Source organism: Balaenoptera physalus, assembly GCF_965194825.1.
Source record: "Balaenoptera physalus genome assembly, chromosome: 4".
Classification (NCBI taxonomy): domain Eukaryota; kingdom Metazoa; phylum Chordata; class Mammalia; order Artiodactyla; family Balaenopteridae; genus Balaenoptera; species Balaenoptera physalus.
The window spans coordinates 3,411,818-3,430,396 of NC_138891.1; positions in this window are offsets into that span (position 1 = coordinate 3,411,818).

Below are 18,579 nucleotides of genomic sequence, written 5' to 3' on the forward strand. Positions count from 1 at the left end.
AAACATTTAAATAAAAGATAAGGCTCAGTCCTGTCCCAATTCCTTTTCAAGCCCTTTCCCCAATGCTGGCAATTCTCACTGAAACTAATTCCTTCACAGCCGAGGTATTAAACGTAAATACCCCTGGAATAAATGATTTACATCTCAAGATTTTCGGGTATTTCTTTAAGAGCAAGGCATGAAGGAACTGGAATAAATAAGAATTGCCAGAATTGGGGGAAAGGCCTGAAAAAGAATTTAGGACAGGACTGAGATGGTCTTTATTTAAATGTTTGATATCTTGATCATCACGGATTTTTGTATTAATTTTGATTTAAAAAAATATTTCATAGCTACTATTGATTTTGATGGTGGAGTTGTTTGTTTGTTTGTTTGTTTGGAGATCCCTTCCTTTCTATGCCTGAGGTGAGCGTGCCCTAGTTCCTGTCTGCCAGAAAGACAAACTGGTCCATTCCAGGTTTGCCTGCTAAGCAAGGTCGCAGAGGAAGGTGGTCTGCTGTGTGCGGTACACAAGGGTTGGAAATAGACCCGTGAGTTTTAACTCTTTTTTTCTGCCCCCTTGCAAGCTGTGTGGACTTCTGTAAGCTAGGCTGTGGGTCTCCGTTTCCCGAATTGTACAATGAGCAGGATACCCACCCCCTAGTGTGGTGGGGGAGGGAGGAGGATTACCCCATAGTGGTTAAGAGTACAGACCCTGGAGCCTGGAGCCTGGGTTCAAATCCCGGCTCGGCCACTTATCAGTCGTGTGACCTCAGTCTTCTCTGAGGTGATCAGAGCGGGTGCCAGTACTAGGAGGACCAATTGTGTGGATCAAAGGGGTTAACTTGGAAGATGTGTAAGCAGGAATGTGATACAGAGTCAGCACTCAGTAAATATTCTCCACTATTCTTGTCACCGTGCAGTTGCTCTGAGGATCCAAAATGTCAATATTTGTAAAAGCCCCTTTGCAGGCCACTAGATCCTATTGCTACTTATTATTATAGCAGGGCCTAAAATTGCATCTAAGATCGATGCTTTGGTCACCTCTGCTGCTGGCTGAGTTTTGGTGGAACCCAATTAATTGCAAAGGGTAAGCTCTAAGTCTGAACAGAGGTACACTCATCCCTCGTGAAGACAAGAGGAAGGTCAACTTTCTCAAGAAGACACCCCCGACGGCGCAAATGGCTTTTTTCACATCCACTTCTGGCTTTCCCCCTCCTTTGAAGACAGCACATGTAACCTCCTTTGCATAACTGAATCTTCACAGGTTTACAGACCCATAAAAGAAAGCAGCTAAAAGGGAACCGCGCCAAGGAAGCTGCCTAGAAAAGTAACTGTGAGTTTCGGAGGTGGAGGACTTCTGTTAATCAGAAACTGAAGCTGAGCATTTGAAAATGTAAAAGGACGCTCAGGTGCTTGTTTTCTGGGTTTTTGTCTTTTAGGTAATTTGGACATTTCCATTAATAGAAAGGGAAAAATAAAAGGCAGTGAGGTTTTCCTGGGTCCAACTCCTCTCTATAGATCTTGAAAAATAACTCTTCGACTAGAACTTATAATTAAATCCCTATGGATTTCTATTTCCCCCATCAAGGGGCTGCAAACTGAAAACTCAGGAACAATAGGAGAATTTCTTAGGGCAGAAATAAAAACGATAGATGCAGAGACTGCATCCATCATACAAACACATAGGGGGAGATTTAGTAAGTGAGGACTTGATTGATTCCACCCTATTTGGTAGATATTAGAGAAACTTAAGTTTGAATTCCTGATTCCTTGGGAGAGTAGCAAAGTTTAGTTTATTTAAGAATTTTTTTTACTGAAATATAATTGATTTACAATGTTGTGTTCATTTCTGCTGTACAGCAAAGTGGCTCAGTTATATATATATATATATCTATATTCTTTTTTATATTCTTTTCCATTATGGTTTACCCCAGGGCATTGAATATAATTCCCTGTGCTATATGGTAGGACCTTGTTGTTTATCCATCCTATGTATAATAATTTGCAGCTACTAACCCCAGCCTCCCACTCCATCCTTCCCCCATCCCGTTAGCAACCACCAGTCTGTTCTCTATCTGTGAGTCTGTGTCTGTTTCGTAGACATGTTCATTTGTGTCATATTTTAGATTCCACGTACAAGTGATATCATATGGTATTTTAATTTTTTTTAATTGAAGTATAGTTGCTTTACAATGTTGTGTTAGTTTCACATATATATATTCTTTTTCAGATTCTTTTCCATTGTAGTTTGTTACAAGATATTGAATATAGTTCCCTGTGCTCTACAGTGGGTCCTTGTTGATTATCTATTTTATATATAGTAGTGTGTATCTGTTCATCCCAAGCTCCTAATTTATCCCTCCCCCTTTCCCCTTTGGTAACCATAAGATTGTTTTCTTTGTCTGTGAGTTTGTTTCTGTTTTGTAAATAAGTTCATTTAACATTTATTTTAAAAACAAAATCCCCTTGACTGTTTTATCCAAGTGAAGGCAGACAAGCATAAGCCTCCTCTTCCCCGCAGGGAGTGACGCCCCCCAGTGCTCCTGGGACCCCCAACTCCCACTGGGCCCACCCCCTTCAGGGCAGGAGCAGCGGGCAAAAAGGGACCGCCGTGGAGTGGTGATGGGACTGGGGGAGACTCCCAGAGAACACTCCGGAGGAGGCTGGTACCGGGGGCTCCCCACAGCCTGGCCCTTGCTTCGCCTGCAAGTTCAATGCAGAACAAACCCAAGGTGGTCAGTGAGTCACTGAAGCGTCATGAATAACTGGAGATAATTGCCTCAAAGGGGAAAAGCATTTAAGCAGGATACTTCGTATGACTGTTCCCACAGCCCAAGGGAAAAGGGAAAAAACTCAAAACTCTTCGGTAAGGTTCCGCATGGGTGGAGGGGAGTTGATGGCATTGTTCTACTGCCTTAGGTTCACCCTTCGTTTCTTCTCTATACTCAGCCTCTGCACAAACCCTCCCACACTCCCACCCTCCTCAGGAAGGAAACCCCACCTGCCACCTCAGGAGGTGGCCTGGTCTGGATCTGTGCAAACACAGGACAGCCCTTTCCCACAGTCTGGGTTACTGTCTGGAACATTCCAGAGAGCGCTGTGGCACCCAGATTGCACTTAAGTTCTCTCTGCCCGTGAGGTCAAGTATACCTCTTTATTCCTTCTGGATTTTTTTTTTTTTGTATTCCTTCTGGATTTTGTTGTATGGCTCAGCTTGTGAAGAAGATTTACGTTGTCATCAAAATGTAAATGCTAGGGATTTCCCTGGTGGCGCAGAGGTTAAGAATCCACCTGCCAATGCAGGGGACACAGGTTTGATCCCTGGTCCGGGAAGATCCCACATGCTGCAGGGCAGCTAAGCCTGTGGGCCACAACTACTGAGCCTGCGCACTCGAGCCCGCAGGCCACAACTACTGAGCCCGCGTGCCTAGAGCCCACGCTCTGCAACAAGAGAAGCCACCACAATGAGAAGGCCGTGCACCACAAGGAAGAGTAGCCCCCGCTCGCTGCAACTAGAGAAAGCCCGCGCGCGCAGCAACGAAGACCCAACGCAGCCAAAAATAAATAAATAAAAAATAATAAATTTATTTTAAAAATGTAAGTACTAAGTGTTGACTCAACCAAAACTTGTGATGTCACTAAGTCAGGAAGCCAGAGAGAGGGAGTGACTGAGTGTGAGTGGAGGTGGGGAGGGGCACGGGGCAGGGAGGGGAGGTGTGAGCACGCTAAATCCTTATTTTCTGCACTGGGAAAAAAAAGATGATATCTAAAATGGAAAAATCAATGATTTTTCTCTTTATTATGGGTTGTACGTCCTTGCTTTTTTGCAAGCTTGATGATTGTTGATGTGGTTCTAGACATCGTAAATTTTACCTTGTGGGCTGCTGGATATTTTTTGTATTCCTATAGGTATCCTTAACTGCCTTCTGGTATGCAATTAAATTACTCAGTTTTGTTTGGTCAAAAAAAAAAAAAGGACAAATCAAGAGATAACAATATCAACACATGATGAGAAATAGAAGTATAAGCACCAGAAGAAATGGCTAGAAGATTTGAAAGTGATTGCCTCTGGAGAGTATCTTTAGAGACAAGGAGAGTATGGTGGGAGACTGCTGGTCCATAATTGAACTCTTGACACCAAACACATCTGTGCAATGAACATAAATGAAAAACAAAGCCATCCTTCCCTCTCAAAGGTCACCTCTGAGCCAAACAAAACCTTGACGTGACCCCTTGCCTACGTCTGATTCATAGACAGGTTGTGTATCCATTTCTATCTCAAGTTAGTTGAGCGTGAAGGGGTAACGGGTTTGGTCAACTTGTTGGAGGTACATCTCTTGGTGGCTCATTCATTATACCATCTTCTTGGGAGTAGAAGTGACAAAGAATTTGTTACCATTTATCTTTTAACGAGCTGGTATCCATTATGCTCTGAAGAACAGCGACATTGCTTATAACAAAACGTACATGTGGAGTCAATACAATATCAGGAGCTTCCTGACCAGGAGGATGGAGAAGGCCATCCTCACCTGGAGTGTTTCCAAAGGGACCGGCCACAGGTCTCTGGAAGGGTTCCTTTCACCGCAGGTGGGAGGCTAGGACAGCTGCCCTCCCGATTCCATCCAGGTCTCAGATCTTAAGTTTTCTGAGAAAAAGTTCTTAGACTTTTGTTGATTATACTGCTGCGCTCACATCCTTTTATCCACAGTATGAGAATTCACGGATGTTCAACATCCACCCACACCGTTCCCACAGGTAGGGGACATTTGTACTGTGATAAGATAACATTGGAAGCCGTTACCCAGCATATATTTGTTTTATGCAGTCATCATTACTGCCTATTTTAAAACAACAGGGGGGAAAGTACCGATGTCAGCCTGAAAACAATAAATCTGCCTGATTGGGCTTGAGTGTGATTTGTGAAAGCCTATTGATGTTCTGGAGAACCTCGTTGTACAGGAAATGGCCCAGCTCTGAACTCAGGGAGGAAGCATGAAAAGTCAAAGACAAGTTTCTGAGTTAGTTCGGCATGTCTGAGCTGTTCTTATAACATTTGAAATACGTGAATCAGCGATCCCAGTGAAAAGACAGATTAATTGCAGGGTGTGGAGCCAAGAGTCACACCTTGGTTCCCAGCCCAGCTCTGCCTCACAGGCTATGCAACCTCGGGCAAGTTACTTAATCCCTTCGGATACTGGCTTCCTCGTCTCTAAAATGGGCATCACATCTGGAGCAGTTAGGTGCTTTCAGTGTAACAGAAAATCCAACCCCATTGGCTTTAAGCATAGAACATTTGATGGTCTCACACACCTGGGAGTCTGTAGATTGCAAGGGCTTCGGGGCAGCTGGGGATACCTGAGTGACATCCTCAAGGACCAGGGTCTTTCTCACTCTACACTTCTGTCCACAGTGCTGATTTCATTCCGATGGGGTTCCCCTCAGGGTCCCAGGATGGCAGCCAGAGCAGTCAGACCTCCTGATTTTCTTGTTCACATTTAGCTGAAGATAGAAACTAGCTTTTCCCGGGGCTTTCTCTCTAGCTCAAGGAAAACAAAAATTCTAGAAGCGCCAGCAAACTTCCACTGAATCCCATTGAGCCAAATTGGTCATAAGCCCATTTCTGAACCCATCACTGCCAAGGGCATGGGACTACTTTGATTTGCTTGGATCAATCAGGACCCCCCCAGTGGATCTGGCATCCACACCCTAACCCTATGGCTACCACACAACAGGGGGGAGTGGAGAAAAGCCCCAGTGCATGTAATAACATCTCCGTCACCTACAAGGTCGCTGGGAGGGGTGAACAACAGGACACTGTGAGAGCTTGTGGTAGGGGGACAAACAACCAAAGTCACTTCCTTTCCAATTATAGTTCAGCCTCCAAAGAAAATTTAAACGCTTTTCTGGGAAGGAGTGAATGAACTATGTCATCTGTATGGAATGGCTCACCAGGCTGAGCTATTAGAAAGCCTTCCAGGCCACCTTAGTCCCTGAGAGGTGACTTTCTGGAGGCACAGCGGGGTCCAGGAGGAACTGCCCCACACGGAGTCTGCGCGGAGCTGAAGTGCCAGCGGCAGGGGCTGAGCCGACTCCTTTCTCTCTAAGTCCCCCAGCAGTGGTGGCCACATGACCCAGCTCTGCTCAATGAGATGCAAGAGAAGGTAGCTGCCAGGCTGCTGGGAAAGTCGGTGCATTCTCGATGGAGATGTCGCACCCCACCCTCGCCCTGCTGACTGAAGACGCGGTGGCCGCAGCAGCTATAACATCTCTAGACCACGAAGGTGTACCCCCAGTATAGCAGTGACACCAGCCCTGATGCCAACAGATGCCCACCTCATTCAAACCTTATTTGGGTTGAGCCACAGTGGCGGCCTTGAAAACCCACCGTGCAATCTCCTGCTGCAGTGGGCGTCATGGGAGGCTCTGCTGTTTCCCTTCTGAGTGCATCACCCCATTCGTGGTGAGACAGGCCTGGGACCTGGGCCCCTTTGCTGCAGGGCTTGCACCTGGACAAACATCTCCTTGAGCAACAAAATACAAAGAAACTATAAGGGACTAAAAATAACTGCGTGCATGCTCAGTTGGGGCAAATTATGGACAACAAGATACAAAAAGATCAAAAAGTCCAACTGCCACTTCTGAAGAGCTGGGAGCAAAAGCAGGGCACTGCGCATGCCCCCTGCACTCAACACCGCCTAAGGGGCGGACAGACCACCCCTCTGGTCCAACCCCTGAACCTATCCCTACCCTCACCCCATAGAAGGAACCAGCTCGCAGCATTCCTTCCCCTCCCCCCCGCCCCCCCTCCCCCCCGGAGCAAATGAGCAAGGGAAAGTGTTACTTGTTCTCACTTCCCCCTGCTGCAGCAGGGGCCCCAATAAAGCCCTGCCTAAATTTTGTATCTGGCCTCTGATCAATTTCTGTTGATTAAGGAGACCAAGAACCCTGGTTAGTAACAATGGGAGGCCACGCTTCCCATGGGCCTGGCTGGTGGGTCGGAGAGGCTCATCCCCGTGAGATGTGGCCAGTTTCCCACAGGCAACGCTGGATCGGAGACTCCCCCATCACCCTGACCGAGCCCGGCTTGGACCTGCACGGCAGACTGAGGGTTCCTATAGGAAAGCTTGAATCCAGGGAGGCGCGACAGTGTTCCCTCAGGAACAGCCGAGGAGCAGTAGAGTGGGGCATCTGTGGAGGTGGTGTGGGTGCAATGGGGGTCATTGAAGGAGAAGGACTGGGGGCGAGGCGGGCACAGAGACCCTGGGGAGTTCTCCCACGCACCGCAGTCAGGAGGCCGTGCCTTCATGCAGGTGAGATTCAGGAGTGAACAGGAGGCAACCCCCCTTTCCAAGAATCGGCTGCCCCAAGTGGAGATCCAGCACCCAGTGCCCAGGAAAGCGCGACTGCAGCCTCTCTGAGCGCCTCCTCTAACCCGGGCACAGGGGCAATCCTCTTTCAAACACACACACTGCCGTGAAAGAAGAAAAGCAGCTCCTATCTGAGCAGTAACTGTTGCTAATTCTGTCCCAGACATAATGTAGAAAGAACCTTAACCACCAGGAGTGTTGTGAATTTCTCAAAAGGCTAGAAATTTAATCGATCTCCCCCAGCTAGAGGAACGGGGCCCTCCTGTTTGATGTGCAAATTATAACAAGAGTGTTCATTACACCAAAGCGGGAATTTACAAGCTGCCAATGCGTATCTCAAGTGAGAAGCAATTTGAACACAAGCGTACACTTAAAGCTATTTCCAATGTCTTCCGGAAATAGAAACACCTCTACAAGCTCAGTTTAAGATCACGAAAGCTCTTTAAAAGCTCTACTCGGGATATTGGAAGCTTCCCCCTCTTCTGGATATGGCAATTATATAACTTCCTCCACTGTAAATCATAAGGAACAGAGTCGAGCAGGTGAATCACACTCTTTTTTACAGACAAGACATAAATTACCGTAATGACGAGACAAGACATAAATTACCGTAAATACGTCCAATCCCCAAATTCCAAAGCGCTGTCATCTGATAGAATGTGCTCGTCTCTTTTCCCACCTGTTATTCACAGAACTCAGCTTCTACAGCTGGGATTCAGATGGAAACCAACGCCCTGCCCTCTAACCGGGAGGCACGTGAGGCCACGATGGCCAGCTCTACTAATTTTCCAAGAGAAGCTGGAAATCCTCTTTTTTTGGTTGGGGGGGCGCGGAGGTTGATAAGCTTTAAAAAAATTTTTTTAAATTTTCTTTTGGAACTCTGAGGATAACAGGGTGAAGAGATGGGGCCTCAATAACAGCAGGGATCTGCTGAACCAAATATGGAGCTGCCTCTGCAGAATGTTTGTGCAATAGTACTGCCATTACTTAAGCTGCTTTATTAGGAGATTCTTTTATTTCTAGCTAAAAGCTAGAGAAGTTCTGAGAGCAAGTGAGGTGGGTGTTACAATCTTGCAGGAATTAGCAAACTTTTCTTGAAGAAGCTAACACAGAGCTGTGTCTCTCAGGTTTGGAAGCAGTTGCCAGTGGCCAATGTACAGGGTGAAAAAGCCCTGAATAAGGAACAGATTCTTTGATCTTCTGAACACTGGAGAATAAACTCTTCATATACAGTGGAAAAAAAATTGTATATTGGAGCATAGTTGATTTACAATGTTGTGTGAGTTTCAGGTGTACAGCAGAGTGATTCAGTTATACACATTCATATACCTATTCTTTTTCAGATTCTTTTCCCATATAGGTGATTACAGAGTCAAATCTCCTGGTTTTCAATGTTGGCAATTAAGTACAATTTCTGTAAGAACAGAGTGGGTTCCACAAGGCTGGACCAAGTCTCCCATGCGTGACCCCTCTCTGGTTCTCAGAACCCGGGACAAATCCGCAAGACCACACCTGCCCTGGTGTCTCCAGCCGAGCTCCTGGTGGGAGGGCTTCCCAGTGACTCTGCAAGTTCTGGTTTCACTGGTTCCCTCCGGCTCAGGCTTTCTCCTTTGTATGCCTTTGCTCAGGCTGCCCTGACAAAATACCACACACCTTGTGGCTTAAACAACAGAAATGTATTATCTCCGAGTTTTGGAGGCTGGAAGCCCACGAGGCCTTCCTCCTTAGCTTGCAAATGGCCACCTTCTTGCTGCCTCTTCATGTGGTCATCTCCCTGTGCAGGGGCCCCTGGTGCCCTTTTGTGTGTCCTCATCGTCTTCTTAGAAGGACACCAGTGAGTGCACTAGGACCCACCTGAATGGCCTCATTTTTAACTTAGTGACTTCCTTATTATTATTTACATTTCTCTCTCCAACAGGGCTAGGATCTTCTTTTTTTAAATTGAAACATAGTTGATTTATAATATATAGTTTCAGATGTACAGCATTCAATATTTGTATAGATTTTAGTCCCTTTAAAGTTACTACAAAATAATGGCTATATTCCCTGTGCTATACGATATATCCTTATAGCTTATCTTTTTTTTTTTCTTTTATTTGGCTGCATCGTATCTTAGTTGTGGCACACGGGCTCTCTGTTGCAGCGTACGGGCTGCTCTCCAGTTTCTCTCTAGTTGAGGTGTGCAGGCTCAGCAGTTGTGTGCATGGGCTTAGTTGCCCATGGCATGTGGGATCTTAGTTCCCCAACCAGGGATCGAACCCGCGTCCCCTGCATTGGAAGGTGGATTCTTAACCACTGGACCACCAGGAAAGTCCCCAAGCTTATCTGTTTTATACATAATAGTTTGTACCTCTTAATCCCTTACCCGTATCTTGCCCCTCCGCCTTCCCTCTCCCCACTGGTAACCACTAGTTTGTTCTCTATATCTGAGTCTGTTTCTTTTTTGTTATAGTCACTAGCTTGTTGACTTTTTTAGATTCCACATATCAGTGATATCATTTAGTGTTTGTCTTCCTCTGTCTGACTTATTTCACTAAGCATAATGCCCTCCAAGTCCACCCATGTTGCTGAAAATGGCAACATTTCATTCTTTTTATGGCTGAGTAATATTCCATTGTGTATATATATATATATACACCATATCTTCTTTATCCATTCACCTGTTGATGGACACTTAGGTTGCTTCCATGTCTTGGCTATTGTAAATAATGCTGCTGTGAACACTGGGGTGCATGTATCTTTTTTGATAGTGTTTCCATTTTCTCCAGATATATACCTAGGAGTGGAATTGCTGGACCATAGGGTAGCTCTGTTTTTAGCTTTTTGAGGAAACTTCATACTGTTTTCCACAGTGGCTGCACCAGTTTACGTTCTTCCCAACAGTGTACAAGGGTTCCCTTTTCACCCCATCCTCACCAACATTTTTTCTTTGTAGACCTTTTGATGTTAGCCATTCTGGCACATTCTGAGGTACTGGGAGTTAGGACTTTAACGTGTGAATTTTCTTTTTAAAAGTCTTTATTGAATTCGTTACAATATTACTTTTGTTTTACGTTTTGGTTTTTTTGGCTGCAAGGCATGGGATCGAACCAGGGATCGAACTCGCACCCCCTGCATTGGGAGGCGAAGTCCCAACCACTGGACCGCCAGGGAAGCCCCAACATGTGAATTTTGAGAGGGACATAATTCAGTCCATAATACTCTCTACCTCACTTAGCCATGCCTCAATTCCTAGGGGAGTGGGAATATGGTCATACCATACTGTTGAATTTCCAGAAGACCTAAGACCAGATCACTCCCTCACTAAACTTGGAAGCACTGAATTGATGTCTTCAGAACTGTCTTGAACCCTCAGACAACTCCACAGCCCCTTCCCACTCTCCCACCTTCTCTCCAGGTCTGGGGTTTATAAATAGAAGTCATAGGCTCCTATTTCATAACACACTGTGGTAGGTAGCCTCCAAAGACAGCCACCCGTAACTTCTTCCATTTCTGACTGAGCACATCACCTCTCCCATCAAGAGGTGGAGACTACGTGCCCTCCTCTTGAATCCGAGTTGACTCCGGTGACTTGCTTTGACCAACAGCATGTAGTGGGAGTGATGCCCTGTCAATTTATCACCTAAGGGGCCTGCAGCTTCCACTTTTGCCCTGTTAGAACCCTGAGGCCACCATGCTGTGCCGAAGCCCAAGCTAACCTGGTGGAGGAGAAAAAAGATGCCCCAGCCAACAGCTCCAGCCTAGCCAACAGCAGATTACAGTCACGCACGTGACCCCGGTGAGACAGCAGGCTAGTGAGAAATAATAAAGCATGGTTGTTTTAAGCCATGAAGTTTTGGGGGTAGTTTTTTATGTAGCATTACTGAAACACCCCCTCTCAGAGACAGCCCTCCCCTGTTCTTGCTATTAGCTTAACAATATTCCAATTACTGTGCTCAGTTCAATGTTAGAGAATAAAATGATTTCCTTCATATAAAAGAGAGGTGAAATGAATTGTGGAAATTTCTTACAGTCATGTCTTCTGCTGCTCTCCAAGCCTTTGTTATACATGGTGTTATGTGTAGATACTATATAAGAGGGTTATTTTTCATATGGAAGATGCAAGCTACATAGACAGAGACGAGGCATTTTTAAAAAATATTTATTTATTTATTTATTTATTTTTGGCTGTGTTGGGTCTTTGTTTCTGTGCGAGGGCTTTCTCTAGTTGCCGTGAGCGGGGTCCACTCTTCATCGCGGTGCGCGGGCCTCTCACTATTGCGGCCTCTCTTGTTGTGGAGCACAGGCTCCAGATGCCCAGGCTCAGTAGTTGTGGCTCACGGGCCTAGTTGCTCCGCAGCATGTGGGATCTTCCCAGACCAGGGCTCGAACCCGTGTCCCCTGCATTGGCAGGCGGATTCTCAACCACTGCACCACCAGGGAAGCCCGAGACTAGGCATTTTTGATGAGTTCAGACTCACTATGGACTTAGTCCAACTAAGAACAAGGAAACCACTGTTGCACAGAGATACTGGGGAAAGTGTCCCTCGAAGTACCACATACAACTCTTGCTCTTTGAAGTTTCATGTTTATGATGTAGTCAGCTGGTCTTCGCTGCACCATATTGCAGTTGGGAGTGTTTTGTTGTTTTGTTTTTTAAATTAAAAAAATGTTTATTTTATGTTGGAGCACAGTTGATTTACAATGTTGTGTTAGTTTCAGGTATACAGCAAAGTGATTCAGTTATACATATACATGTATCTAATGTTTTTCAAATTCTTTTCCCATTTAGGTCATTATAGAATATTGAGCAGAGTTCCCTGTGTTACACAGTAGGTCCTTGTTGGTTATCTATTTTATATATAGTAGTGTGTATGTGTTAATCCCAAACTCCTAATTTATCCCTCCCCACCTTTCTCCTTTGGTAACCATAAGTTTGTTTTCAAACTCTGTGAGTCTGTTTCTATCTTATAAATAAATTCATTTGTACCATTTTTTTAAGATTCTGCATATAAGTCATATCATATGAAATTTGCCTTTCTCTTTCTGACTTACTTCACTTAGTATGATAATCTCCATTTCCATCCATGTTGCTATAAATTGCATTATTTCATTCTTTTTAATGGCTGAGTAATATTCCATTGTATATATACCACATCTTCTTTATCCATTTATCTGTTGGTGGACATTTAGGTTGTTTCCATGTCTTGGCTATTGTGAATAGTGCTGCTGTGAACATAGGGGTGCATGAATCTTTTCGAATTATGGTTTTCTCCACATATATGTCCAGGAGTGGGATTGCTGGATCATATGTTGGGAGTGTTTTGTTTTTTAAAGTGAAAACCAAGGCACAGAGAGATTGAATAATTTACTCCAAGGCAAGATGTTGGTAGACTTGAGCGAACCTGGGAGAGTCTTGGTGGCAATATCGAGTCAGGCCTTCTTGGTGTCGACACAGTGTGATGGGAAGGAGTGTGAGGGGCCGGGTGGGTGTGCAATGCCCTGAGGGCCAGGCCTTGTCTTGTGCATCTTTGTAGCTCCTACAACACCTTGGTCCTCAGTGTGCATTAAGTCCCACTGACTCTCACTCTGTGTGTGAAACACTCATGTGGGTGGAGAGACCTGGGTTCACGCTCTGGGTCTCCTACCCCCCAGCTGTGTGATGCTGGGCAGATCAGTAAACGAAGCCTCAGTTTCCTCATCTTCACAATGAGACTGTTAACACTCTTACTGCAACAACTACCAGTACTTCAAAGCATTGTGCTAAGATAAAATTTAGAAAAGTAATGTGAAAACTCTATCAACTGAAAAGTCAAAAACTGATGTTAGGGACTTCCCTGGTGGTGCAGAGGTTAAGAACCTGCCTGACAATGCAGGGGACACGGGTTCGATCCCTGGCCCGGGAAGATCCCACATGCTGCGGAGCAGCTAAGCCCGTGTACCACAACTACTGAGCCTGCGCTCTAGAGCCCACGAGCCACAACTACTGAGCCCACGTGACACAACTACTGAGCCTGTGCTCCAGAGCCCATGAGCCACAACTACTGAGCCTGCGTGCCACAACTGCTGAGCCCACGCACCACAACTACTGAGCCCGTGCGCCTAGAGCCCGTGCTCCGCAACAAGAGAAGCCACTGCGATGAGAAACCCGCACACTGCAACAAAGAGCAGCCCCCGCTCTCTGCAACTAGAGAAAGCCCGAGCGCAGCAACGAAGACCCAACGCAGCCAAAAATAAATAAATAAATAGATAAATAAATAAAAACAAAAAAAACCCTGATGTTACTATTATGGGATGTCCTGCTTCCTCTCTTGCATTCTTTTTATCATTTCAGGACATAATGTGTCTGACGTAATGCAGGAGAGAGGCCTCCACAGGAAATTGGGAGACTTGGGTTTTAGTTTTATCTCTATCAGTTATTGACCCTGGGCCTTGGGGAAAATCTCTTAATTTTCCTGCGTCTCAGTTTCCCCAGGGGTTACAGTCTTAGCATTCTATGGTTTTCTACAAGGCCATTGCTTCTGAAGGTTTTACGGAATGCCACTAGGCATTTAGAAACAGCCTCCCAATCACCGGCGGCTGAGATGCATATGGCCATGGAAATGGACGAAATTATTAAAATTGTCTTCAATAAACTGTAGTCACAGCTACATACCACACTCCTATATAGGTATAAAAAAAAGATCGGAAGCTCTGGAAATATATTAAAGTACGCCATTAGAGTTATATTGATATTTGTAAAAATTAATTCACAACTTAGCAGACTCAAGCACTCCTATCCCAGTGGAACAAGTATGGCACAGGTTATTAAATATTGTGGTTTTATTTTCCCCAGAGCAAACTAAATATGACTAGTTTTTTTAACATGATAACTGTTTAAATAGTAAATTATCTATTTTAAAATGTTACATTTGAGTGCCTTTAGATTTCAAATTGTATTCTTCCTCAAACTAAAACTTCAAAATTGTTGCTGATATGAGGAAATGTCTTAATTCAGCTCTTTGTCTGTTGGGGCCTTTGTATTGGGAAAGAAAATCCATTTCTTTGAGAATATGAAGCTTGCTATGACCCTGCTGAGTTATGAATAATTTGTGCTATCCAGAAACAGTACTCAATTTAAAAATACCATTTTAAAGACATCATTTGTTGTTTGACTACTGTTTCCTATTTCACACAAAAATTGGAAAACTAGAATAGCAAGCTCTGTTCTCCTGGGACTTATACCCTCATTTGTTTGATGTCTCCTTCCAATTTGAAAATGCTGTATGTCACATATTCATGGTATAAAATGAAAGTGAGCTACCAACATTCTGTTTGATAACTTTGAGGGGGAGGAAGAAAAACTATATGACATCATTTGACATCTTAAGAAGCAACCAGCATTTGCAATGAGTGCTGCTGTTTTCAGGTACTTTCCACAGGTCATTATTTCCCATCTTTTCTCAGCTCTCAACCCCCCCAAATGGAGTGGTCAAGGGCTCATCAATCCGATGAAATACAGAAGCAAAGAAAGAATCAGTGTAGGGCAGGACTTCCAGGATGGTGAAGTTAGGCACTCAGCAGACCCTCTCTCCAGCAAAACAACTAAACTGGTGAAAATTACAAAAAAGCAATCAAGTCTCTAGAAATTGCTCAAAGGGCATACAGCAAATGAAGAAAAAGTCATTCAAGAAGATCTATTAAGGGCTTCCCTGCTGGCATAGTGGTTGAGAATCCACCTGCCAATGTAGGCAACACGGGTTCGAGCCCTGGTCCGGGTTGATCCCACGTGCCGCGGAGCAGCTAAGCCCGTGCGCCACAACTACTGAGCCTGCACTCTAGAGCCCGTGAGCCACAACTACTGAGCCCACGTGCCACAACTACGGAAGCCCAGGCACCTAGAGCCTGTGCTCCGCAACAAGAGAAGCCACTGCAATGAGAAGCCCGTGCACTGCAACGAAGAGTAGCCCCCGCTCGCCGCAACTAGAGAAAGCCCGCACGCAGCAACGAAGACCCAACGCAGCCAAAAATAAATAAATAAATTTATTAAAAAAAAAGAAGAAAATCTATTAAACCTTAGAAAGCACAGCGAGCGTCTGTGGCATTTGAAGCGCCCCCAGCTTCCTCACCTGCACCCGCAGCTCTGTAGTAGGCATGTGCTCCACGGGACCCTCTGCTCTGGGCGGGCCCCAGCTCCCAGCCTGAGGCTGTGGTCTCACTGGGAGGGGCAGGCTCAGGCCCCCCACTCCCATGTTGCAGAAGCTCTCCTCTGGAAGTACAGCCAAGAGCACCAGTCTCCCCTTCCCCACCTGCCCCACTTGCTCCTGGGGTAGAAGCTCTCCTCCAGATGAGAATACTGGGGTCCCTGCCACCCCACCCCAGCCCAGCTCACGGGCGAAAAAGGTGGAGGTTCCATTCTGCAAGGAATAAGCCAAGAAGACCAGGGCTGCCGAGGTCCCGCATACAGTTGTAAAGATGGGGCGTTTAGCACTCTGGGAAAAGTGGGCGCCTGACCCCAGCACTGTTCAGTGGTGCAGGGGTTCAGCTTGGGGGTGGAGGGGGGTGGAGGGACTGGGGAAGGCAGGCCTAAGGACAAAGAGCTCAGAGCTGTACTGAGAGGGCTGACCTCATCTGGAGCAGAATGGAGGACCCCACGCCTAGGGGTGCTGCCAACAGCGATGGAGGTCTTGGAGGAAACTAAGAGGCTGGTCACTTTGATGCAAGGAAAGCAGCAGAGCAGCCAGAAGCATAACAGGAGCAGGAAGAGGCCACGCAGGAGAGCCTTCCTGGGATCACAGCCAACGCTGTGCACATGCTCTAGGCCCTGGGGGCTGGGGGGCGGGCAATCAGAGCCGGATGTGGAGCTGAGCGTCCCCCAAGGCTCAAACAGACCCAGTGACGCAGGGAGACCTCACTGACTCAAGGGGCTTAAACACAACCTCTGACCAAACCCTGCCTGAAAACGAAGTCATCCTGAGGTAGGAGATAGCTGGGCCCCTGGGCTGGACAGCTGGGGTTCGTCAAGTGGAGAAACACTGAAGCTGTGTTCTCCCCCAGACACTCCAAGGACAAAGCTAGTGGCAGAAGCCGAGCTCTGCTGGAATAAAGAGATAAGAGGACCACTCCTGAGGTCGAAGAAATTTCCCCAACTGCACAGGAGCAGAAAGACTCCTTGGGGGTCAGAAAGGAGGGGGCGCCACCCCATAATAGGTGATGCCAAGACCTCCACAGACCTCTGCGTTGGATTACATCTGAGCAAAACGTTGCTCACACATGTCGGGGAGGGTCCCAGGGCAGGTCAGGTGTGAAGAAAGAAACAAGATAACTGGCCAAAGGTAAACAAAGACCCGGAAGGACTGTCCTATATTAGTGATATAAATCACGTCTTTACCGTGTTTCTCATTCAAGACGTCCCCACTCCTTTCCGGGTGTGTATTTCTGCCTTGCTTCAGACTTCAATAAATAAACTGTTTCTCTCTGTCTCTCCCATACGTTGTGCTATGTCTATTATAATAAACTCTGTACCTGTTTTTGCCGTTTTTGCCTCCTTGAAACGTTCTTGCTTTCAAACGGGGCAAGAGCCAGGGGACTTTGCTTCTAGCCTCTAGCCCCTGGTCGACTGGCGGCTAGGTTCAATCCCTGAGCAGGGAAATAAGATCCCACTTCAAGACTGCTGTCCCTCCAAGAACAATCTGACGCAAGGGCAACTTCTAGGGAACCAGGCTTAGAAACACGATCTCAGTTGCCCCCTGGCAGGCTGGAAGACTGTGTGATGTCCAAGGCTGCCCCCCGCTGCCCCCGGGGGACAGTGAGAGAGGAGCAGTCAGACGATTCTAAGGTACCCCCAAACTGACAGCAACTCCCAGCCACCCACGAATCACCGTACAGTGTCAAAACCTGACCAGCTCTGGGGGTTCGAGCACAGTGTTGACCACTAACTGGCTTATGCACAGCAGAAGTGATTCCTTGGGGACCAGGCCAAAAGGCAAGAGCAAGGTGGTGGAAGACTGAGCAAGGACCTGAGAGCCTGACACTGCGGGGTGCTGGACTTTGCAGAATTATTTCAGTCCAGTCACCAAACCAACCAACCACCCAGCAAACAACAGCAACAGCAGCTACAGGGGTGGGTTGGGGGTCTGTGTGTCAATATCCAGAGTCGCCCCAAAATATGATCTCAACTGTTCAGTTCTCCACAACAATAAATCACAAGACATGCAAAGAAGCAGAACGTGTGACCCACACACAAGAAAAAAAAGCAAACGATAGAGATTGCCTCTGCAGGGGTCCAGAGAGTGGACCTAACCGACAAAGACGTCAAAACAGCTATTATAAATATGATGTTCAAAGAAGTAAAGAAAACCATGCTTAGAGCACTGAAGTAAGGTATGATGACAATGTCTCATCAAAGAAAATACAGTATCCCCTCCCCATCTGTGGTTTCGCTCTTTACGGTTTGTTACCTACAGTCAACTGGGGTTCAAAAATAGTAAGTGGAAAATTCCAGAAATAAACAATTCATAAGTTTTAAATGGTGTGCCATTTTGAGTAGCTTGATGAACTCTTGCACCGTCCTGCTCCTTTCCCCCCAGGATGTGACTTATCCCTTTGCGCCGTGTATCTACGCTGTATATGTTGCCCTCCCCTTAATATAGGAGAAGACATGGTATATACAGGGTTCAGTTCTCTCCTCAGTTTCAGGCATCTGCTGGAGGTCTCAGAACATATTCTCCATGAATAAGGTGGGACTACTGTATCAATAAAGAGATAAAAACTCTTAAATAAAAAGAACCAAATAGAAACCCTGGGCTAAAAAGTACAAACTGAAAGGCAAATTTCACAGAAGGGTTCAACAGTAAATTTGACCAGGCAGATAAATCAAAAGGAAAATCAGAAAGTACTTTGAGATGAAAGAAAAGGAAGATGCAGCATACCAAAACTTACGAGGTGCAGCTAAAGCAATGCTTAGAGGGAATTTTATAGCGGTAAATCCCTATATTAAGAAAGAAGAAAGATGCCAAATCAATAAACTAACCCTCTACCGTAAGACACTGGAAAAAGAAGAGCAAACTAAATCTAAAGCAAGCATAAGGAAGAAAATAAGATGAGGGTGAAAATTAATAATGTAGAGAAGAGAAAAACAATAGAGAAGAAGAAATGAAACCAAAAGCTGGTTATTTGAAAAGATTAACAAAATTGACAAACTCTTAGCTAAGTTGACCAACAGGAAAAAAAAAAGACTCAAATTATTAGAATTAGGAATGGAAGAGGGAAC